At 45.6% G+C, this 25,386-nt stretch overlaps 1 protein-coding gene across 1 annotated transcript in view; it reads right to left on the bottom strand.

The window, feature by feature from the left end:
• The window catches only part of FRMD4B (FERM domain containing 4B), a 133,056-nt gene extending 109,216 nt beyond the window's left edge, over positions 1-23,840 (bottom strand). The window contains exon 1 of the mRNA XM_068408807.1: positions 23,783-23,840. The gene's annotated coding sequence lies outside the window, so the exon portion shown is untranslated. The remainder of the gene's footprint in view (positions 1-23,782) is intronic.
• Positions 23,841-25,386: the final 1,546 nt, after the last annotated feature.

Below are 25,386 nucleotides of genomic sequence, written 5' to 3' on the forward strand. Positions count from 1 at the left end.
AGTTCTCCACATTGCTTAAAGAATAACCAGCTAGATCCTTAGCTAACATAAATCACTAGGATACCATTAAGTTATTACACCACCTGATGCTCTAACCCATGCTACCAAATACAGAGGCTTCCCCAGATTCACACAGGCAACCAGCCCACACAATTTTCTGCTGCAGAGTTTAGGGACCAGGCTTAGCCCAGGTTGCAGCAGATGTGGTATCTATCTACTTCAGTTGCAAAAGCACTTGCTTTAATCCAAGGAGTACTCTCTCTTCAGCATTTTATGAATTAAGCAAGCATCAGTAAGTAATTTTAAACTTGACTACTAAATGAAAGTGATAAATTTCAGCTCAAGCCAACTACAGCTAATGCAGAAGCTTTTCCTCATTTTTTTCCAGGGAAAATGGCTTTGTCTCTCAAAACACTGGATTTTTTCCCATTATATCACTGATATAATGAAGCAGGAGCAACACTAACAGGAGGCTGTTCCAGTTCTGCCCAGTAACTTTGATGTTACTGTGCTCTCAGGCAGTTAACTCACTGCAAATTTTAATCAAAGACCACCAAAGCATTATTATTTACTGGCCGAGACTGTTCAAAACATACAAGAGAAACAGCTCCTTTTCATTTGAATTTTGCAAATTGAACATCTAATCATTCAAGCTACGCTTTTCAGTCTTCAACAGTATCAAGGAAAGAAAAAGCACTCCAATTTTGAAAGCAGCCTTCAGTTGCTTGCAGGCTGACGCACATATCACTGCATCTACTGCAGCTCCAACCTTCACCACTCCTCTGCTACTGTTCACATGAGAACTTACACTTACACAAAAATCGAAAAGGCCTCAAGCTGCCTCTCAGCAAGACCCACCGGCTAACGCCACATCTTCCCAGCAAGAACTGTGTTTAAAACTGCTGCACCTTTGAGCACCTCTAATTTCTCACACTGATGCAGCACCAGCCAGAGCATCGAGTCTTCCCACCGACATGACCCTGCATAATAGAGTGCTCCTAAAGTCATTTATCCTCAGAACAGAGTCAAGAAAGCCTTCCCTGGCAGAAGCCTTATTGCATTCAAAGTCAACACCAGTTACGTTTTCACAGCAATGAGACAATATGATTTTTGTCTTAGTAAGAGATCACAGATTGCTTTACAAACACCAATGAATCCTCACAGACCAAACTCCAACCAAATAATGATCCTTTCAAGAGTCTAAAAGGGTAAAAAATACCTGACAGAGGCAAAGCGAGGGCATTTAAGATTACTGTACACTCCTATCCCACTAGAAGCAATGTTGGAAGTGATGGATGAGCAGTTGCCCACGGATTTCTCCAGTCAATAGCCTGAGACATGACACAAGCCAATTCCCTTACAGCTTTACAGGATGACCGCATTGCGCTGGATCTGCGTCACACCGACAGTGTTGCAAACACACCTTTAGTCTTGTGCAATCGCCAGCCAGGGCTTGAGGACCAGCACAACAGACACAAAGCAGCCCAGCTGCAAAACACATTAAAAGCTCCAAGACCCTGGGAATGGCCGTGATCAGTCTCCCCCAAAGGGACCTACTTGCACTGCAAAAAATGGATTCATTATTTATAGCAGAAAATAAGGTGGCTCACTGCAGCTGAGAAAGCCACTTTCAGTTTAGCAGGTGTCTTGATATGGTGCATTATGTAAATGACATCTACACACACAGAGGCTTCTGTTGCCACAGTAAGAAATTTTCCCTGTTTTTAATCAGGAATACAAGCTCTTCCACTAATTTCAACAGAATCAGGGTCTGAACTGTAAATCCTCTACAAGCTTGACGGGTGACAGCCAAGTTTGCTTTTCTCCTGAAGTTCTCAAAGCTCTGCGGGCCACCCTCCTACATCCAGCCACTTTCCAGTTAATGAACGTGATTTGATTCTCAACCATTAATTCTTCACGCAAATTGAGCCACTGGATGGCTAATGTCCTCAGATTCACACTCCCATACCATTTACAGTCAAGAGTCATGAATTCAGGGCACACAGTCACAAGTGACTGTTTTGATGTAGCACTTTGTTGAATAGTTTAGAAAACTGGGCACCTATTAACCTCTCTCAGACTTGACATGAAAGTTCAAGCTGTTTATTTGCCACTAACTTAGCAGGCACCAAGCTGTGGCACCTTGCCTAGGGTGGCTGTATCACCTCTTTTTGCTAAGAATCAGTGAGATTTTTAATACAATCTGGAGAATTTGGATCTTTCCACCACCTTCTTCATCACTCAAGAGATACAGTTTTGCTTAAGCACACCAGCTCTCCCCCAAAGACTGCTTGTTCCCATAGAGCTTAGTTTATACACCATTCCCTCCTTCAGATGGACCTGGGAATCCAAGACCAATCACACTGGTTATTTGAAGGCATTAGATGGTCTGAGTCACATAGAAAAATGAGACACAGAATGACTATGAGCAGATTTGTTTCTTGAATGGACAGGACAAGTTTGGGGGATTATTCCTCCTCCCCTGCCAAAAAAATAAAGTACTATTTTCTAGGAAAAAGAACTTCAAAATATTTTGGGTTGTACACAGCACTTGAGTTCATAAGAATTTGTACCACTGGTTCAAATCTAGTCCCTCTTTTTCTGCCAATTTCTTGGCTCCTGCTATGAAGCTGGGAAGTTGTGAGTCTGTTTAGATGTTGCTGGCTCAGACTCTCAGCTGTGTGACCAGGAGCAACCGACCATTCCCCACAGATGCCTCACCTGATGTTGCTACACTTCAACCACCACAGTTCAATAAAGTCTTTGCAAAGGTCCTAAGTAAGGGTATGGGGGGAAAAGAGAGCATGAAAGCAGAAATTAAAACAGCTTTAATTTATTGTTTTCAACTGTATGCCACAATTAGGCTAATGCAACAACTGTGCTGTCACAGTTTAAAGCTGGGCCGGCTATTAAACCCATGGCAGACACTCTCTGTTAACCCTCCCCCCACCCTGAAGGGAAAGGGAAAGGGAAAAGGGAGAGAGACTTATGGGCTGGAAAGTTAAAACAGTTTTAATAAACTATAATAATGAAAAAGAGTATGATAATAATATTGGAATAAGCAAATATATACAAATACATACGAAACCAAGATCGAGCTCCCCCGATGTCGGCCACGCCACCACCGGCACTGCAGGGCAGGCTCCAGGAAGGCCCAGGCTGGGCCCAGCGATGGTTGAGAACTGGATTCAGGGATGCACAGATCGGGATCGGGGGCAGCAGGAAAACGGACAGAGTCCTCCTTGGACACTGGCCAAAGGCTCAAGCCGCAGAAGCAGCCCAAAGCTGCCCAAACAGGCAGAGGCCCCCAAAAACAGCAGGCCGAGACCCTCGTGATCCCCCCGCTTTATACTGAGAATGACATGTATGGGACGGAATACCTTCGTTGGTCAATTTTGTGTCACCTGCCCTGTCCACTCCTCCCTGCAGGTGCAACCCCCCTTCGGCTCTTCACTCGTAAGCAGTGAGGAATTTAGCAGTGACCTTGGTTTCTCTAAGAATAAGCACAGCAAGAGCCTTTCTGCGTAACATGCCTACTGGTGCCTCAGTGATAACTACAAACTTTGAGCATTATCAGTCCTAGAAGCAGACACTGTCTGCAAAACATGCAGTTACTTTCAGAAAGTGCAGTTACTTAGAAGAGAATTAGCTGAAAGTAAAAATCACTGAAAGGAAAATTGGCCTGGTTTAGGCCAAACCAGGACATGTGCATTGCAATATTATGCTCCCTATGACCAGTCTTTGGGAAGGTGATGCCCTGAGCTCACATCTCCACCTTCTGTCCTGAGTGGCTGCACAGAAATCAAACCAGGCACTCTGCACAGGCACGAGATAACTGCAGTCAGGCTCTATGCCCATAGACAGGAATGTTTTCAACATTTGCCCCAGTAAGAAATGTGGCAGATGAATCCAAACCAGATTTTATTCTATTCCTCTACCAGAGGAAGGGAAGCAAGAGAAGAGCTCGCTCCCTGTACTGCTTTTCTGTATTACTGTCAGCAATTGCATGGTATAAGAAAGTCCTTTTTTAAAAAAATTTCCAAATGTCTATTTTGTGAAGTTGTCATCCATCACATAGCATTAGGGATACCCAAGGGACTCTGTTTTGGCTTTACTGTGATTTAACATGGAGATTTGCCCCTCCCTCCCCTCCTTTATTTTACAGTCTTGGGTGGCATTAAGCTTTGAGGTTCAATAGCTCCAAGGAGGGCTTCTATTTAAAACCACTTTTACTGCAGGAAATTGTTACACGACATTTTTAAAAAAATACTTTTTGGGGAAAAAGTGTCAGATAACTTGCTGACTTCTGAGACATGCAGATGCAATGAGCAAAAATTACAAAACCTGCCGATTCTCCAGGTTTGACCCAGAAAAAGGCACCCTCTAAAGTTTATGAATACAGAACATAAAATTGGAGAGGGGAAAAAATTTAAAGCAAAATACTAAAAATCCAGAGCTCCTGGCTAAGGAGCAAGGGAAAAAAGACAGGCACAACAACAGGATAGAGAGCAAAAAGATTGGAAATTCTTCATTTTAGCTTACTTGGGTAATGTTAAAATACACACACATAATTACGCACAATATTTTCCCCTGGGAAACCCAAATTTATGCCTGGTCTGTACAAGAGGACAGCACAGCTGTGACAGAGAACAGACCTGTAATTAGGTCTCTGTTGTGCCATCAACAAATATGGCATCTATGAACATACATCCCCAGAGATGCATATCCCACACATACAGAGGTGAAAGCTCATACATCTCCTGTTTGCAACCTTACTGTCTTACACATTTTATTTCGGGTTTATTAGATGCCCACAAGCACCTATTAAGTAGACGGAAGAAACCGTGGCAGGGCAAATCCCTGCTCTGCTGTTAGACAGGTCCAATAAAAAAGGAACAAAGAGTCTGCGGCAGCACACGCTCACTGTGCCCCTGCCGAGGCTTGCACGGATCCAGGAGCAAGGGCTGTGCCCACCCCTGCAACAAATGGCACCAGGACACTTGCTCCCCTCAATGGCGCATCAAACATCACACCCCTGCTTCAGTGGGTCTTATGAAATCATTTACCATTGCTCTCACCGCAGGGCCAAGGTATGGGACCTGTAATCATTGCTGAAGATGCAATATGCATTGCAATGTCTCTTAAACAAGGGATGTTTAAGGGACAGCCCAGGCAAACCAGCCAGGGCTCCCTCAAAGGGCTCTTGGGGATATGAGGCTGCTCTCAAAAGGGGAAAAAGAAAGCCTACCCCTTTGCAAATCAGGGGAAGAAAGTCCAGCTGCCACAGGACAAGGAACTGGGTGTGAGGTACAGCAGCAAATGGACATCACAGCCCATGCAAAGCAGGGCAGACACCAGCTGTCCCCAAGAGCTTGTGTGGAAGCAGGAGTGGCCAACATCTAGTGCCTGTCAAGCTGTTCATCCATCCGGGCCAGGAGCTCATCCCCAAAACCAGAAAAAAAGGTCCTGTCCATGAAATGCTATAGCCCCAGCACAACCAGCCATAGACATCCAGAAGACAGGATGAACAAGTGAAGTACATTTTCTACAGCTGTAGCACACATCTTGTTTCCAACCACAGTGACCTACTTACCTGCCAGGGCAAAGTACCCTGATTATCAACAAATCAGAGCAGCAGTAAGCTTTCTGTCACAAAAAGACATATCTAGCCCTCTAATAAAAACCCAGCTCAAGATTTGTCTCTTTATATTCCCTGTGCTACACTAAATGAAGGAAAGGGGCTATTAAATTATTTTTTGGACATACTCTACAACCCCAGAGCCCCCCTCCCCTCTCTGTCTAAACCCTTCCCTGCATTGCTGTGCACACAAACACTGCTCCTGGGCCAAGGAGACCTACATGGAGGGCTGACCTGCTCTTCATATCCATCAACATGGGGAGAACACATGCCATAAATATCCTCGTAACACGAAAACCATTTGGGAAAACCAGTGACCTTGTTGCTCTTCCCTGCCAGCAGCCCGAGAAATGCAAAGAGGATACATTGCTCTTGTTCCTTGCCTTGGCAGAGACCTCCCTGGGAATATACTGTACCTACCTGAGCTGGGTTCCCATTGCATGGCTATAAACTTTCACATTATAAGTGCACACCTAGACGTAAAAATGTCAACTAGTTTCGTGTACATGTATGATTTGGCTCTTCCCTTTACAGGCAGGGGCAGGGCAGTGGTAATTCAAACACTGCGATTTGATGTCCTTTTTTGAAAGCACCTGCACTGGTTCTAAATAAGGCAGGCTTGGCCTGAAACCAGCCCTACAGAACATGGGTCTTCCTTTGTCTCAGCAACGCAGGATGCAAAACAGCTACAAGATGACCCAGAGACCACATGGTGATGGGGAGGGTGCAGGGGGGTGAAGAGGGAAGGATTTATCTGAAAATACCTTATGACAGTTTCCAAACCAGGGAGCCTAAAACAAGGAGGGAAAAAGATGACACCAGAGTGGAGACTGTAAGCAACAAGAAAAACATATGGGAAGATTTCAAGGGAGCAGATGAGTGCAGGAAAGCAGCTGTATCCCACTGCAGTGATCACCACACCCAGGAGCATCCGCAGGAGCGGCACACACACACCAGGATAATGTGGTCATAACTCACAGAAACATCAGCGAACAGCAGTTTTCCTGCTCACTGCAATAGTTCCCTGTATAATTTAGCAAAGGCGCAGACACTGGTCTGTCGTATTTCTCCTTCCTCAAAGCAACACCACTTTTTCTAGGGTTATTTTGGAGCTGGCTTAGATTTCCTTTAACAGAGAACTATGGATTCAGCAGCCTTTTTATGAAAGTAGCAGCCCAGGTTCATTGGTTCAGAGCAACCCTGAAAGCCAGATAGCTCCAAACAGCTTCAGATTTCCCTAAGCAGCTCGGATGAGAGCACCTTGGCACACATCCCTGCATAACAGCATCAACATGCCTGGAAAGCCTCGAGAATTCATACTTCGTTTAACACTACCAGGCATCTAACAATCAGCTTTCAGAAATACAGGGACATCAGAAGACTATAGTCTCCTTACACACAAGGCTGTGCAACCACCACAAGAGCCTGGAAGAGGGGCTAGATTTATGGGACTCCTGGAGAGCAGCCACGCAGGTACTCCTGCCTACAGGCATGCTCCTGCACACACGAATGTGCAGTCCCCATGGGGCAGCTGTGCTGTGCATCCTCATCTCAGACAACCCAGCGGTGGGTGTTTGCCTGTTGAGAGAAATTGCCTTTAAGCTGATGTAGTGAAAGATATTGTCAGGAAGTCTGGGGCTTAACCCTGGCTCAGAGTGTACACTTACATATCCTCTTTTGGAAAGGGGGGACCAAGACCACTAGGTCTGTTATTCAGACATAGGATCAACTGCAAATACAGAGCAGCACTGAACAAGCACCTGCCTGTCAATTCAATATCAACATGAGAATTCCTTCTGCTCTGTCTCCTCTATTTGCATTCATTTCATGCAGCATCGATTCATATGAACCTCCTGCTTTACCACACTCCGATCCAGGGAGCTGCACCCATCTCACATGGCTACCCTCTCCCCACAGCCAGGTAACAGACTGCCAACACCTCCAGGAGTGCCGGGATCCCTACACGAAAACAAGCCATGGCTTGCCTACCACTTCCTACAGCAGCTACCTCCAAGGCCACTGAGGGAGAGGCCATGTGCCATACCTCCTTGTTACACCTCTCCTCCAGGACTTGCCATCTTCCCATTTAAGCCCAGGCAAGCAGGAGAGCTGTGCAGAAAGGGCAAGCTCAAATACAGTCCTCTGCCTAACGTAATGACTATGTGAGGAATCCAGGTTCACATGCAGAGTGTCAAAACAAGGGGCAGAAGAAGCAGTTTACACTGCAGAGCTGTGCATGCATTTTAAGAACACACAAGCAGCTTTATGTTAGCAATTCTTCTTTAAATGAATCTCCACAGAATACATCTTGGGGGGGTTCCTCCGCTCTGCCCAGCTGTTTTAACCAGACCCTCTCCACTCAAAACATGCTTAATCCCAAATAACTTGCACAGCAAAATCCAGGAGGTGCCCAGGGCTATTTCTAGAAGTGGGGCCTCAAACCATTTTGCAGACAGGTAGCTGTTTTCTGGACTGACATCTCAAACAAGCACCTCTATAGTCATGCAGAAGAGCTCCCCTGATCTGCTCCTCCACATGCACCATTTTCATCCTGCTTGTGTATAGAGAGAAACCAAACTGGGAAGATGAGAATACCCTGGCAGGGGTATTGCCTAGTTTGTTTTTTCAATATTTCTGAGCCAACCAGGACTTTGTTTGCTAAGCAATGACAGAGTATTTAAATGATGCTAATTAAAACCATTCAATCAAGACATCATGCCTTTAGAAATACTGACTATGTTTAATTCATGCTACAGCTTTTTTTCCTCCTCCCTGAATTCAGCAATTCAGACCATGTGCCTCCAGCAAGCCAAACACATACGATTAAATTCTTGCACCTCCAAAGCATAAAGACATGACAACATTTGGCCTTTTCCAGAGCAAGGTCTAAGTAAATTGGAGTTTTATCTGGACATGAGCCAGTTTGTAACTAACCGGGATTTGAGAAAAATTTCTTGGGAAAAAACATCCCAACACACAGAGGGCTTTTGAAATATCAGCTTCTGAAGGAGCAGGTACTGGCTGCTGTTGGAGATGGGATATTAAACTACCCAATTCATTCAGGTTATTTCTACAGGTTTCACTTGAGACTTTGTATTTTGTACAAAGTTTTCATCTCCTTTTAGAGCCTACTCTGAGGCCTACTCTTGCTAAACCGTTGCTGAACTGAATGGTATCAACAGTGATCAAGCTGAAAGGGCATTTAACACAAGAAGCACATGAATCTCAGTGCACCAATATAGCAGCACAGAGCTCACTCAAACATAAGCATTACAAACTTGCTAAGCCTCCCAGGCAATTACACTGAGTTAAAGGTACTTGTTGCCTCTCATTCAAATAACCCACTGTGGTTTTATTATCTGTGAAGAGGAGTACTTTACTTTGGGACAGTGATTTATTGGAAAGCAAAGTGTCTCTCACTAGTTCTGTCCCACAGGTAAAGCCACCCAGATCCATTCTTAGGGCACAGACAACAGAGGGACACTCACGTTGGGGCCCCAACCCTCCCTGCCTTCGCTCTTCCAAACTTGCCCTCAAACCACCCCACACCTCTTGTTTTATGCAAACTACCAGATTACATGCATGACAACACACTATTTAGTCCCACGGTGGTAATCTGCTTGCCTCTCCTGACCAGCAGCTAACTCCACACCACCGAGGGGACACGCTTATCAATCTTCCTGAAACGAAGAGACATCCAGAGCAACCCTAATCAAACCATGGTGCAGCCCTTACCGAGGTGAAGCCCCATTTCTAATTACTCCAGCAGCTGACAGAAGAGTCCATCAATGCTGCTTCTTCAGGACCAACATTAATTTAGTCCCACAATAAGTATTCAACTATTTGCTGCTTTACAATAACCATTTTCCATCACCCAAGTTTACTTTTTAATAAGGAATCTGAAGCAATCCAAGACACAAGTCTTGTTTGGTGACAGTTTGACTGAGGAGGAAGAAAACTTCCACTGTTGGAGGAAGAAAACATGTTCCTGCCACGACAGCAATTAGCAATGACCGTCTCTGCACTGAGCCCTCAGCACCATGCGAGACAAGCTTAACACACTGCTGCTTCCACTGCTCTAGGTTTGATACAGCTGTGCACACAAATAACCATCAACTAGGTGACTTCCAATGTTATGGAAGTTGGAAGGTAAAACACCAAAGGCCTCAAACTGGTTCTGACTTGGGCCAGTCCCAGGAGTTTAACTGTCAGATAAAATCTTCATGGAGTAACCAGCCTGGGACCTGCGCAACCACAACACACTCATCACACCTGTACCAGAGCTTCTGACCAGCTTTGAGGTGTCTCATGCAGACAGGAGGCAGAAAAGCGAAACAGGAGCAGTGCAAAGAGCTTTTGGAAATGCTTCGACAACAACAGTTGAGAGCCACCACACTCTTCTGTTACCTTTAACAAGTTTCCGAGTCAGCTCCCTCCCCCTCAGCCTACAGCAAACATTACAGCTTTTTTCCTTAAATCCAGTATTCACTATAGGCTAGGAGCTAGTTTATGGCAATTCATTAGGCCACTCTAATTCAGGCCACAACAATTAATGCTGTAACTTTCCAAAATGAATTCTTCACAAAAACACTACCCCACCCTTGCAAAAAGTTAATTAAGGATTCTTTCACCTGCTCTCAGAAGATCACAGGGCAGATGCTGTCAGACAGGTTTGCTTTCTGTTATTACCAATTTCAGCAGCAATTCATCTCTCCTAATCCCACTCTGAGTATCAGGTACTCACACAGACACATATTAAAATGAAATAAAGAGGCTTATTGTAACCACCCAGGGAGCAGCGCTGGTTGGGATGGAGCTTGCAGAGAGGACAAGACAATTGAGTATGCGGGGATGACTTGTTCTTCATAAAATCTAGAGGACATGCTGTTCTTTTGAAGCCCCCCTGGCCCTCCAAATATTTGCTTGAGGTTTGCTTTATATGCACAGTTTCTTAGCGGAATGGCGAGCATGCAGAGCACATTCCTCTGTTAAGTGTCTTCAAAATTTGGGTAAATACCAGCACATTCCTGCCCAGCTCACACAAACAATTTGGATTCTAATTGCAGGAGCAGAATTTGAAAGAATGGCTATCGCCTTGCTGCCTGGTTTTTCACTAAAACCAAGGACATGACATAACTGATTTTGTCCTCTGCTAATCAATATTGTTAAACTTTTACAGTGGACAGATTTATCACAGTAAATGTTTCCTCTAAACTGTATTATTTAGACAAAAAGAGTAGCTGTAACCATGCCAGGAGGTTCTGGCAGGTAAAAAAAGCATCCTGTATGTAAAGAACTATGCTTTATGGTAATAAAGACATTGCTAATGTTATATTACTGTCATATTAGTACTGAGAATTTACTAGACTGTGGTAAATGTGAATCTAATTTCATTTTTCTTCCTGTCTTGCCCCATCCTCCCCTTGGACATGGGTGTCACAACTGCAGAGAAACTGCTTGCCTGAAATAATTGCACACTGAAGTGGCAAATGCAAAACTGTCACAACTTTTTGTGCTTGAGAAAGGCTCAAAGCACCATCGATAAACACCTCTGAATCCTTCCTCCCACCAGAGTAAGATGCCATACGTTACCCAGCGTCGTTGGGCACAATACCAGATCATCAGGATGTAGCACAGAAAAACTGTTTCAAGCAAGAAAACAGCCACAATAGAACAGAAGACAACTGAAAGTTACACATGGACAGACCCAGTTACAAGTGCTAATTATTTCTTACAGGCCAGTCACTAGGTGTGAGATGCTAACATTGAGGAACTGCATGAACTCACAAAAAAGCCCACCCCCTTGGATCCCATTAGTATGTCTGCTCCAGACTTAACCTGCTTTCAAGCCATGGGTCTGCCTTGAACACTCCGTGAGTTTTTCAAACCAACTTTCTGGGGCCTGGCAGAGATTTTTATGTAAAAATTCCCTGACATGGTGCAACCCCAAATCAGGCTTGTACCTGCTTTCTCAACTTTCTCTGCTGTCACCCCTTCTTACACTATATTGAGTAGCTCTGCTGCCTTCATGTTTGCACCCATCAAACATTCATCATGGTGTTTCTTCGCCCTGCCCTGTGCAAACCCCCTCTTGCTTTGATGTTTCTTCGCAGACCTGGCCTGTGCTGTGAAGAGCCACTCTTGGCTCAGAACTGCAGCCCTCAAAATCATTTACTTAGGAGGTACCACACCAGTTACAAGAACCAGCTCACATGAGAGACCACTAAAACAAGGAAGTATTTCAAGCAGATATTTCCAAATCCTCAAAAAGAAAAAATACACACAGATTTTGCTTTGGTTTTAGCTTTCCATGATTTTTCTCCCTATGCACAAGCATCTTTCACCTTCTTTATTCTTCCCCACAGAAACAACCTCTGAAGTTAAAGTCACAAGCCTCAGGACAGCCTCTCACATTCCACAAAAGAAGGTACTGGTCACGAACATGTAGATTTTCTCAGGATAAAGAAACTAGTTAAGATAAGCTAACTCCACATGAGCCTCTTGTCCTTTTTCTGGGGGGTAGGCAATGCTGAGCTAGCATGATAACCAGCATCGGGACTGACCCTGGGACCTCCAGAGCTCAGAGGGGGTATGTTGTGAGTTGTGTGGGCCCAGGCAAGGCCTGCACAAGATACCCCAGTGATATCAGGGACTGAATACAACGTGCAGCCTTAAAATAAAAGTCCCTCCAGCCTGAGGCATTGCTGCTGCAAGCTACTCTTACAGCTGTCTGAGCCCCAGAGGAAGAAAGCAGGCTACACACAGGTGTTGTGATTCATCTACTACAGACCTCCTAGTCAGGCACCATCTCCTCCTCCCAAGCCTTTTATTCTTTTCCAGAAGCATAAGAGATCAGCTGCTTTGGGCAGAGCAGTACCTAGAGCATTATCAACCATCTCTTCCTGTACAACGGGAGTTTCCACTCCCACCCGACCCAGGAGGCAGAGCCACCCTGAACCCCCTCCCCAGACCTGGGAGAGCCCTGGGGGTTTGATGGCTCTGGGGTACAGGACTGGCAAGTGCTGGGAGGAACATCTGGAGACAGCATCAGTCAAGATCCCCCTCCTCTCCATCCCGCATTCCTGCACACACGCTCCCACAGCACATCCACAACACCTCCAGAGGCTGGTCACTACTGTCCCGCTGTACCCAGAATGGTACTTTCACTCAGACAAGTTTCAGAGGAAGACAACAGGCACAAACAATAAATTGCCAGCAAAATTCATTTTAACCACAGTATGAGCTTGGCATCCTGGTGAAGCATCACTGACACAGCCCGTTAGTACAAAATACAGTACACACATATGGTGTATTTTATAACTGCGTGCCATACTGTCCTGTATGAACCTCGCAGGAAGCAAAAATCCCATTTTTCCCCTCTATTCTCTCCAGTTTGTTGTGTAAAACAATCTACTTGACTACTTGTTTTAGTTGAGCAAACAGGCCACTGCAGGAACATCTCAGCAGCACAGTCAATGGTGCCATCAATAGATACTGCATTAGGTCCACTAGTATGCTCTTCTAAACAGAAATTACTGGAGTTTATACCTGTGCCTCCATCTCCTCCTCCCAATTTCAAGGAAGCAAATAAGACTCCTCCTGTGGGAAAGGAACCAGGATCTTAATTTTTGCAAATAGCTCCACTTGCCATTTCCTTGTTACTTCTGGCAGTTCTGTGCCACACTACCTTGCAGCCCAAGGCTACAAAACCACAGAGGGAAGCTCGTACCTAAAATTAAAGCGTGTGAGGGCCAGGTCCCACTGCATTGCAGTTGGAGAGGTGTGGAAGACACTACAACTAGGCCAGACAACAATATCCCACCTTCCTCCTCCTCTCCCAGTAACATACCACCTTCCTGCTGTGCACTGAATCCCAGCCTGGTTGGGGTTGGAAGGGACCTCTGCAGATCATCCAGTCCAACCCCCTGCCAAAGCAGGGTCACCCAGAGCACATTGCACAGGGTCACATCCAGGTGGGTTTTGAATATCTCCAGAGAAGGAGACTCCCCACCCTCCCTGGGCAGCCTGTTCCAGTGCTTTGTTACACTCAAAGTAAAGAAGTTTTTCTTCATATTCAGATGGAACTTCCCATGTTTCAGCTTGTGCCCGTTGAAGGCACTTAACAGCTCCATCACCAAGTAAAGTGTGCCCACTGTTGTCTAAGATTAGCTGCTACAACACAGGCCAACACACCTAAGCATTAGCCAGGGACTCTGGGTAGCCTGTAGTAAGATTTTAAAAGGCTGGATTGCAACTATAAAAGTTACAGCACATTAAAAAAAGAAAACACATTAAATGCAATTTCTGGCACCTCAAAGCAGAGGTTTGATCCTGCAACTACTGCTCCTTCATAACACACATCTCTAAAAGGTTTATCATGGAGGAGTTGCACCATTCAACCGAGTCCCACGCTGCAGCCTCCGACCCTGCTACCTGCCCCAGGGAGCCAGCATCTCTGGCAGTTTTCACAGTTCAGGTCTCAGCTGAAACAACAGACCCCATCTCCCAGCCCCATTTCATGCTTTTGCACACATAAGGGAAAAGAATGACCCAACAGCTTTCTTACTGAGACAAAGGAAGAGCCACAGAAGCTGTAAACACGTTCCTCCCTGCCTCCCGCAGGACTGCACACACTCAGCACAGCAATGGTCTGAGTACAAATCTTAGATTAAGTTTCCACTTACCTGGGCTCACTGGGTGAAGCTTTCTAAGGATAAACTGCCAGGCACAGTTCACCCCTGCAGCGTTTCCACACTTGCTGCTGTTCATTTAACACCACTCGCCTTTGTTTCTCCTCCGGCTGCTCTTGCCAGCTCAGTCCCACCCATGGCTAGCTGTTCTTGACTTTTTTTCCCCCCCACATTTTATTTTAGGAGAACAGGACTACAGAACACCACTAGTATGTAAAAACAAAACCAAACAAGTACAAGTTTGCAGAGGAAGTGCTAGACACACAGTCTGCCACGCAGCACACCCTGCCACCCTGTACTTAAACAGCAGAGCCGGAGACAACAACTGTTAAAGCAAACTGGGAGACTTATTTCTGGTGCCACTAAAATCCCACACAGCTACGTTTTAGTTGAGAGCAAAGATGACACACTCAAATATACTTGAGCAAACATACCGTATTTCAGCTACCGCACAGCCCAGGCTCCATTCAAGTAATACGGGGGAGTCTGAAGCTGGGGACGGATTTCTCTCCCTGGGAGAAGAGAGGCACAGCTTGCCCCAACAAGCATATGACGCTGTGACAGGGTGTAACTTCTGAAAGATGAGACGTTAATGCATCGCTAACAACACTTTCTGCCATTAAGCAACAAAGCTAGTCCTGCTAGGTTAAAAAAAAGAAAAAAAAAAGATTCAGGCTGAAAACAAGGGGGTTAAAAATACTCTACTAACACCAGCACCCCAATGCTCAAAGTGGAAGGAATCGAGTTAGCAGCCAAGTTAACTCAAGGTATCAAGATACTTTCAATGTACTCCAACAGAAGGTTAAAGATGGAGCTTACTTTAGCCTGGCTGAATAGTTGTTCCTAAAGATTTCTTCAAATACCCTTGTTATGAAACTTGTGTAACAATAAATTGAGATCTGATACACCACACACTGCTGCAGGACCCGTTCCTTTTTCTTTCCAGGTTTCTTCTTCCTCCAGTTTGATTTTTCACACACAGATCTAGATTATACACACACATGCTGGAGACCCTTCCCCTCCCTTCTAAACCACCACATACCCACATGGCTTTGACCCACATCCCCCCTTGACTAGGAGTGGGTCATCAAGAAATCCCCATCCCTGAAGATCATTAAAACAAGTAGTGTAGTGCCCCACAGTAAATCTTCCTGCAAGTCCGTAGCACTGAAGCAGTAGTCACTAACATTTTAAAAGATGAGCAAGGTTTGCAAGGGAAAATTAGGTTCTTTTATCACATCAGTAACCCCCAAGTACCTACACATACACCCCCTCTTCCCTGCCCACACCTGCTGCCAGGCTGATTTGAGAAAGCCCATGGTTTTCCTTTTCTTCCCCCAATGATAATCAATTCATCTAAATGAGACACTCGGGAATCCTCAACACCAGCATGTTCATCAGGTTCATGCTATTGCCTACAAAAACAGCTGTACCAGAGAGGTTTGCTGGTGTCTCCTGGATGTCCCAGGCCAACTAGGGCACATTTACTTACCAGATTTCAACTTCAATTTACCTTCTGTTTCATGGAAACCTGTCATTAGACAACTCCTTTCTCGTTTCCAGCAGATACATCCAACCCTTACGGCGATTTACTTGTAAGTGCGAGGAAGGCTAAAACATGGAAAGGGAGTTATGCTGTTGCCAAGAGATGCAGACTTACGTGGTCAGCATTAGGAAATACTGACAGATAAGCACATAACCGCTTGCTCCATGCCAGATAATGCATCAGCCTCGAGGCTGACAAACAGACACCTCCTGGAGCTTCCCAGTTCTGCCTCCCATGTAAACAAAATCATGTGGGGCTGGAGAAAGTGATGAAGAAAGGTTACTTCTCCAAACTTTCTCCTCTGCACAGGAGCACAGACTGTTAAATCAGACAGATAACTGGTTTTCAAGCTGGTTGAGACAACAGCAAAGTTGCTAAGAAAATTTCAGTTACTTAGATAAAAAAAGTGTTCATTTTTGAAGACAGAAGGACGAACCAAGTCCAGGCATTCAGAATCTCTAATACATTAGCTACACGATACATACACATCTCTCCATCCCACTAATAAGGATGCTGACAATAAGTGCTGATTGTATTTCAGTTGCTAAAACATTAGCTTTTATCAGCTCTTTGCTAAGCTTTTTTTGACACTGGAGGAGGAACAAGTGATTTGAAACACTTATTCTATTTTATTGTCAAATTGAGTAATACGGTATGAATTAGAAAGACTGACTGAAGCACATCCTTTTATATCTCCCACGCTTCACCTTTCTGCTCCATATGCAACTATCATATGTGGTGCAGTCATTTTACTGAAAGAATATTATTAAAATTTTGGTCATTTTAAATTTACTTTTAACCAGGCCCTGCTCTCAGGCAGCATTCCTGCAAACAAAGATGTTTCCTTCATATTATGCACAAGAGGAAACTGTGTCAGAGTTAATACGCTTAAATTGCTGGATCTGCAATCCAGAGGGGTTGGCAGTTTGTTTTCTAAACTAGAAACAAAAGTCTAAACTAATTTAGAGTAAGGAGAAAGTGTCAGAGAAAAGTAAGGTGGAGAAAATCCACAAATCATTAGACAACTGCAGCTACCTCTGTGCACTGGGGACTGTTTGGAGATGCTTCCCAAGCTCCAGACACACATTTTTCATCATTTTCACCTTCAGGGACAAACAGCACAACAGACCACATCAAGGGTTAATCTTACACACACCCCTTTTTCTTAAATCTTTTGAGATTTAAGACACTTTACCTTTTATAAGAGCTGCTTTCTTTACTGGTTTGATTCAGCCCCTGCTCTCTCACACAATAGCTACTGAACACGCGTACATCTGCTCTCCACAACATCCGAGCAGGACTGTTACAATGGGTGCAGTAACCGTGCTCATGTAACCTATACATTGAGCACTGCAATGCCTCTAGAGGAGTTATGTCACATAAAACATCAATATGCTATGACTGCAGCCCAAGGCTACATTACTGATGGCAGCCACCTTTTGTGCAGTGCCCAGCCTGGTCCAGAACGATGACTCTGCCTAGCTGCTCTCCTCCACTGCCTCCTGGTTGTCTAGACTCCTGCCCCCATTACCAACCTGGGTTTGCTTCCTGCTCTAAAGCCACCCCACATCTCTCTACTACATCTCTCATCCTCCTCCTCGCCATTAGGTGAGCCTTAAACCACAGAAATGAGCACATCAAGCACTGCCATACAAAACTCCTCTGCAAGGTCTGACTACAGACCAACCACCTCTGCTGTGTTCTCATGGCCAGAGCAGGCTCACAAGTGAAAACACTCTTCAAAATATCTGACTGTTTTTATTACTTTCAGACTTGTTTCTAAACAAGAGAAAATGGTCTCTGCCCCAAGATACTTCTAATGTCTCTCCAAGTCCTTCTAGGACTTGTTGGGAAAGAAAAAGGATGCACAACTTTCACTGATGCTGTTTAACCTATTATTTAAAAATAACTGAAATATTCTAGGAGTCCCTTTCCTCATCTTATGCCTCACTTCAAGGCAGGGGGGGAGAAATCAGCTGGATCATTTATGAATAAAGCTGGAACACCTGGGAATTGGTGTGTCAGTAAAACTCTGCAGTTCATTTCTAAAAGCACACAAATATGATGTGCCAAGGAGATAATTAAAACTCCAGGTGAAAATTCTGGCCTTAAGATTCCCATTAACTTCAAGAGGGTCAAGATTTAATAACTGATTTTGCCTCTTTTGTCACTGAGTTTCTATAAGATTTTTCAGGATAGAAAGCCTTGAAAGTAATCTTTCTTGGAAAGTTTTTAGGGAGAGAATAATTCTCTGAAATCTTTTATTTTAACACCATTACAGCAGTAATGACCAAGAGTGTGCAGAAAACTCTCTGTATTTTTGCTTTGTTTCTGCTTTCAAGTGAAAGGGGTTTGTTTTCAATGCAACACAAAGTAAATGGATTTGTTTCTAAAACCACCTCTCTCCTACACTGGGATCTGAAAAAAATAAAGGATTAATTGCATGAAAGAGATTTATATAGGGGGAGATTAACCAGCCTATGAAACTCTTCTAAAGGAACTAAAGATAGCTCAGACATTAGCATGAGAAAAACTGTTAGGGGTACTTTTTTTTTTTTACACATATTAGAAAGGGTTTTAGATACCCACCTCCCACTGTGAAGGCACAGCCACACAGCAGAACAGGACCGTGCTGAGATGATTTGAAGTGATCACTGCTGATCAATAACTACAATAACTGATCACCTGCATGCTCTAAGATCAACAAGCAGTGGCTGAAGCAATTCTTTTGGCTCAGTAACTAGACTATACGATCTCAAAACATACGTAAAGGGTTTGAAAAAAATTCAGCTTTGAAATAGAGGAGGGTAGTAGTGATCAGTCCTGCCCTTGCAGGGGAATGAAAGGATCCGGGTGGATTGGGGCTTCATACACTTGAGTTTTGGGGCATCTTGGCAAACACTCTTGGACAACAGTTTTTATAATAGTTTGTTAAACTGGCAGATAACTAACAAGATAACCCCAGTAGAACTGCATTTCTTCTCCCCCTTCAGCATCCCCCTTCCTTTGCACTGAAGCTTTGACAACTGCTGAAAATCTGAAGCTCATCAGCTCTACGTACAGTTGACCTACTAGGAGTTTAGTCTCTAAACAAAGAGCCCATCACATAAGAGTATACCCTTTCCTGACTTCACCCTGTAAACAGACTACACAGACAACAAAGAACTGAAATTACAGTTTGCATGTATTCAATGTGGAGTCTATGTTTTCCAAAAATTACTACAATTCTGAAGGAACTACAGTTTGATGGTTTGTTGTGTTGCTTTAAATAGCAAAAGAAAACAGAAATCCCTTCTTTCTATAATCTATACCATTTAACCACAGAACTGTTAACCATTGCTAAAAGCACTGATGCATTACAACTGGGGGCAAGAGGAAGGCTTAATGCTTTGAAATGGCTGCAACCAAACAATATAGCAGCTTTGCCCGTGGCTTTTCACCATTATATCGGATGCAAACTGCTTAGCCTGTTAAAAAAAACAGATACACATGCTCTAAGCCGGACAAGGAATCGTTCCTACAACTAAACATTGTCATACAACACCGCTGGTGATGTACGCAAGATAAGGACATAGCTCATTTATCAATGATGCCCAGCAACCTACTTACCGCACTCCGCTCTTGACTTAATCATATTCTCAGCAACTAATTTTAAGTATTGACCAATCTTGCAGCGTATGGCATATGCTGGTTTATCTGAAGCCTGGTTACAAACACAGAGGTGCCAGGCCCAAGCCTCCCATCAATCAGTCCTTCCTGTGATGACGTGCTGATCTAAAAACCTTGATCTTTCTTTCTCTCTTGTGCATGCTCTACTGCTGTCCTCGGCTGCTCAGAAACCCTTAAATCAAAATATAGCTGCTTTATGAGAACTGTTGTCTGCAGGCAACTCTTCACATTCACTCTGCAATCAATTTCCATGTTAAGCACAAAAAACCTGTTTCACCATGGTACTCCAGTGTGGAAAAAAACAGAACATGAGTCAAAACCTAGCATTAACCCCTGAGAATTTGCTGGTTTATTTTTTATGTTTTGGTATATAATCTGAGAAAAGTCTAAAAAGTGATTTAACCACAAGGGTCTCATAGCAAATGAGCTCTGGAAGAGCTGTAACTTTTATTGCCACGTAGACTGAACACACAATGTCTTTCCTCCCCCATGCCACTGTTGGAGAGGGTGACGGAGAGAATCTCCAAAGTCTGCTCCTCTCCCCATGTGCTGCTTCTTCTCTGGGCTGGCTGTGACACCCAGCTCAGACCCATGAAAAGGCAGAGCTTGGTGCTGCTGACCAACCCGTGTCTGCTCCTGAGCTGAACCTGTCAGCTGAAACCAGCACAGATGGGAAGAAGCACTGAATGACACCTGCACTGTTCAGGAACCACGTGAGCTGGAAGGATCTCAGCTCTTCTCACCCTCCCATGGCACTGGTGTGGCTCCAATCACTACCTCAAACATATTCCCAACAGGAATGGAAATATACACAGAAAAGACAGACCAAAAATTGGTGGTCTGAGCATCTTATTTATCCCAGTGTTAAGTCAGGGACTTCCAGTCAGATTCGTAAAGTCAACACCTTTACTTAGCCATCCTCCCCCTTGAGCTCCACTACTCTGGATTTTAAAGCTAGGCACAGGCTTACAGAAAGAGTAGTGCCACCCTGACTGGGATGCTGCCCAACAACTTTAGGACCTAGAAATCATTTTATACAATATTATAGCCCCTCCTCTACTGGTCTTCCTAGCTTAAGCCTGTACAACACCACACCTAAATAAAAGGTTTCTATTCACCCTGGGATTGTACAGCTCTGCATGACAGCCAGGGCACACCACTCCCGTGGCTCAACTGTCACCAGTCAAAGGCACTGAGACCCAGAAGACACAGGGGTGCAGGATCCTCATTCAGAGTTACCTTATTCTGTCCAAAAATCACACGTCAGCCCACCCTAGGGAATAAGGCCAAGGTTTCCTAGCCATGTCTTCCAAATAGCCATGACTCCCTCCATCCCTTTTGCTACTCCTTATATTCATGTAACTGCTGTAACAGAGCATCCCAGGGAGGGGGAAAAAGGCAAACAAAAGACATTATAGCCAGTTTTATGGAAAATCAATTAAGTTCAGACACCTCATTAACCTTCTAACCTGTTTATCCCCCAGCTTTAATTTATACTACCACTTGCAAATGGATTTGACACATTGGCCCGACATTTCCCTGGGAAGGTGCAATAAGCACGAACAGAGTCCTTGGATCCCAGAATACTCCATTTATCCAGGTCCTTCCCTCACTCCTCCCTGCCATTCAATGGATATTAAGAAGCACTGGAAGAAGAAAACAGGATTCAGAAAATATGCAAGAGCTCTTTGAAAATTATATAAGCCCTGCAGCAGGCCTCCCTTTTACCTTCTGCTGCTTTAATTACCAGAAACTAAGAGCAGACTTGCCTACACCAAAAAAGCCCATCCATGGCCACATCAGCCAAGTCCCACCGTGGTGACAGAGCCATTGTCACAGGAGTCTTTTCATGCCACATTTCATTTCCATGCATTCACAAGACTGAACCAAATAACATGCACTGAAAATAAGTTATAGGTGGTACATGGAGTTTTGTTTTTAATGTCATAGCACAAAGCCTTGGAAAGAACCCTGATTTCTGTAGCTGAGATGCATTCACCACCTTTACTCTGGGGAGCTCTACAGCAATTTCATCTCACTAGCCAGAAAACACCCTGGCTTCAGTGAACACAAATCCAGCATCCTCACAGCAAACCACAGAAAAATGGTCACCTACATGTTAGACCTCAGGACTTCATTCACTCCTGTCATGTTTTCAAAATTATGGGGTTCCAGGGCTCGTTAACCTGATGAAAGGTTTCTGTACAGCCCCCGTCTTTTGACCAAGATGACATGCGTATTTCTAATGGACTGAAGTGCACATTCTTAGTAGGGTTTTGACATGTTTAATACATCAGAACCAAACTGAAAAGATCAAGTCTGATGTAACTGCACCCATGAAAGTCCAAGGAAATCAGCAAGATGAATCCCTATATAAAACAGACCAAACCTTGAAATTCATGCAGTTGCAGGCAATATAAATCTTTCCAAGGCAAGCACTGCTAACTTCTGCAGAATAAGCTCTTAAAAAAATAGAAGATGAAAGTAGAGCTTCAAGAAAATAATTTTTAAAAAGCAGAGAACACAAGTGAAAATACGTACATTTTTCTAAATGTACGTTCCTGCCTCTCTATGAACCAGGTATAAGCAAAGCACTGCAGTCTTCCCCAGCCTGCAGATGCAGCTCTCCAGTCAGTGCCCCTGCAGCTGCTCAAAGATTTCTCAAGTCATAGCCAAGTAAAAATTGATTAAAGACTCAACTATTTCACTGCGGCTATTGGGAATCCTGCAAAAGTTACAAGAATGAGCTCAGCTGCTCTTTGCTTCCCATTAGGCAAAACTCTAAATAAAGGCAGAGCTTAAAGAACACAATCCCCTAACAGGAAAACCAACAAGTCCCCCAGACAGCAGCTATGCGCTGCCCTCTGTTCCAGCAGAGACACATGAACACTTCCAAATGGCTCTAGGACTGAAAACCAATACACTACAGAGGATGGAGACTGGACCCTTTTGGAGACACTGTTCTAACAGTGTCTCCAAACACTCGCCTCTCCCTAGGTCTCATCCTTCAGCCACTACAGGCACTCCAAAACTTTTTTCCAAGAGCAGCGTGTTCAACGTAACAGTCTTCAGCTCCATTCAACAAAGCTACGTTCATTTAGCCAAGGACCACCTAATGCCATGTATAAAAAAAAAAAAGGAGCAGTGAGGTCAAACGTAAAGCATTACATTATTTTACATCATATCATAGAATCATATCAATGACTGGGTTAGAAAGCCCAGTCTACAAGCACACAGTGTGATTTAAACTGGTATAAAACAGACTTGATGATCTTAAAGGTCCTTTCCAACCAAAACAATTCTATATGCAACCAGAAATCTCAGCCTTACTATGCAGCAGGTTCTAAGCGAAGTTTATTTCAATTTCGTTCAAACCCATTCAAGGGCAATTTGAGTTAAACAGAAACCCGGCTGTTACACTCCAAATAGGCAGGTCTGGACTTAAAAACTCTGTACAGGAGGAAAAAGCGTGTCAGGGTATCATGTCCGCAGCGGACCTGTGGCTAAGGAGGGGGGAGGAAGAGAGAGGGGAGAGGAAACGCACCGAGAACAATACGGGGAAAGGGGCTATTCTCAGGGAGAGGGAGGATGCGGGGCCGAGCCGGGAAGGCGAACAAGGGTAACAAAGGCAGAGGAAGCGCCGGGGCTCCCCCGGCCGGGCCGGCCGGTGTCCGGGCGCGCTGCTCCAGCCCTGCGCGGCGGCTGAAGCTGCGCGGCTCCTCTCTCTGCCGGGAAGGGCAAGATGACAGCGCCGGCGGATGCCCTCCTGCTTGGCAGGCTCAGTGGGGGTGGGCACACTCCTCGGACCCCCCAACCCACCACCGGCACTCATTGTCTGAGAGCGAGCGGGTGTTTGTCACCGCCCGAGCCGAGAGCGGGATCGCGGCGGGGACGCTCCGCTCTTCCCTGCGCTCCGCGGGGAATTCAGCGCTCCCCATCCCTCCCCGGGCTGCTCGCCCCGGCGGACCCTCGCTCCGAACTCAGCCCAAGCGGCTGCGGGGCACGGGGCGTGCGGGCAGAACCGAGAGCGGGTGGGGAACCCCCCCCCGCCTGGGTGTGGCCGCGCGTGTCCCCTCCGCCACTCACTCGCGTTGTCACGGCCGAGGGGACCCCGCAGCTTCACCCCACACACACCCCACGGGAGCCCCGCGCCGCGCCCCCACGCAGCCGGCACCGCCGCATCCCCTTCGTCGCCCCCGCCCCGTCAGGAGAACAATGCGCCGCCCGCCCCGGCCTTACCTTGGCGGGGGCCCGGCCGTGCGGGCAGCCCGGCTGGCGGCCGCCCGCGGAGCGCAGCCCGGCCCCGGCCCCGCCGCCGCCTCTCCCCTCGCATCCACCCCCGCGGCGGCTCCTCACCGCACCCCCGCCGGGGGCAGGGCTTAGCGCCGGCGGGTCCCGCACCCCCGGCGGGGCAGGGCTTAGCGCCGGCCCCGCTCCCCCCCGCCTCGGGGGTGAGGGGGAGGCTGCTCCCGCCGGGGGGTGGCAGATCCGCAGCCACCCCCAGAAGCACGAGAGCCGATGGCGAGGGATGCTCGGGTCATGTTTACATCCGTGTGTGTGTGCGTGTGGACACGCAGACGCGATCTCACCCCTCACAAAGCGCCGCAGCCGCCTCCCTGCGCGGGAGAGGGGACACGGGCAAGTTAGAGCATCCTCGTCCTCAACTTCAGCCGGAGCAGCGGAGGAACCTGTCCAGCCCTACTCCACAAACGAGAGTGGGCAGCACCGGCAATTCCCCTGCGCCGGCATCCCCAGAGCCCCGTGGGTCCTCCCCCTGCCTTTGATTTACTGCAATTCACAATATAGGCGGAAGACGTGTGTCATCTCCCTTAGGTGATATATGGGGATTTCTACAGGGCAATGGGAAGGGGGCTGGATTTGCCTAAATCCACCTATCCCTGCTCATAAGGGCCCTTTGTCATCCTTGCGATGTGAAACTGAACAATGAGTTCAAGAATATCCACGCTGAGTATGGTACAAATGCAGGCTTCTAATTACCATATGGAAATGGACCCACTAAAGTACAGTAATGAATAGCAGTCTGGCTATTGTTTGGGGGTTGTCAGATAAACTGGAGGTGCTGGCAAACATTGGAAATGAGGCTTGCGGTTTGAAATGAGCAGCACCACAGCAAGTCCTATATATTCCACAAAACAAATTACTGCAGCTAGAACAGCACTTGTGAAGAAATTCACTCCAATACTTCACTATGAAGGAGTGTGCTGTTATTTTTCCAGGAATTTCACAAATGCTTGATCATTCATTTAACGAAAATTAAGAGGATCATAAGATCCTTCTAGGTAATTTTATGGAAAAAAAAAAATCTGTTTATCTCATATCAAACTGGTCATTAACCCCAGCAACATCAGGTCTTCCTATTTATCACACCTACAGACTACAGTACAAAACTACCTGTGCTTTTCTCAAAGGAGGGTAATAAACACAGCTTGACTTACATATTTTGCACACATCTCCACCTACACTCGGGCAGGATTCCTTGGCTATATTGCACACATGCCATTTTAGCAATGATCTGTTCATGCTCTCCTGGTACTTACTGCATCAGTCATGCTAATGCTGTTCATCCAGCTCATTCTCTTGCCTCTCCTCCCTCATTTCTGCTTACACCCATGGCCCCATGCTTGGGTTTTGTTGCTATCTGACTTTTCTGGGTTTTTCCTTCAGTTCCTCTGGGGTTGTGCTCTCAGATGTTTCCCATTGCCAGGAAGGTGGCAACACTTGCCTCTTCTGCTCCAAGTTGCCACAAGTCAAGAGCAATGCAGCAACAACTTCAGGTCATCAGGCTTTGCACATCACCCTCCAAAACTTTCTTCTATGCTCTG

This window comes from Nyctibius grandis, chromosome 10 (genome assembly GCF_013368605.1).
Source record: "Nyctibius grandis isolate bNycGra1 chromosome 10, bNycGra1.pri, whole genome shotgun sequence".
Taxonomy (NCBI): domain Eukaryota; kingdom Metazoa; phylum Chordata; class Aves; order Nyctibiiformes; family Nyctibiidae; genus Nyctibius; species Nyctibius grandis.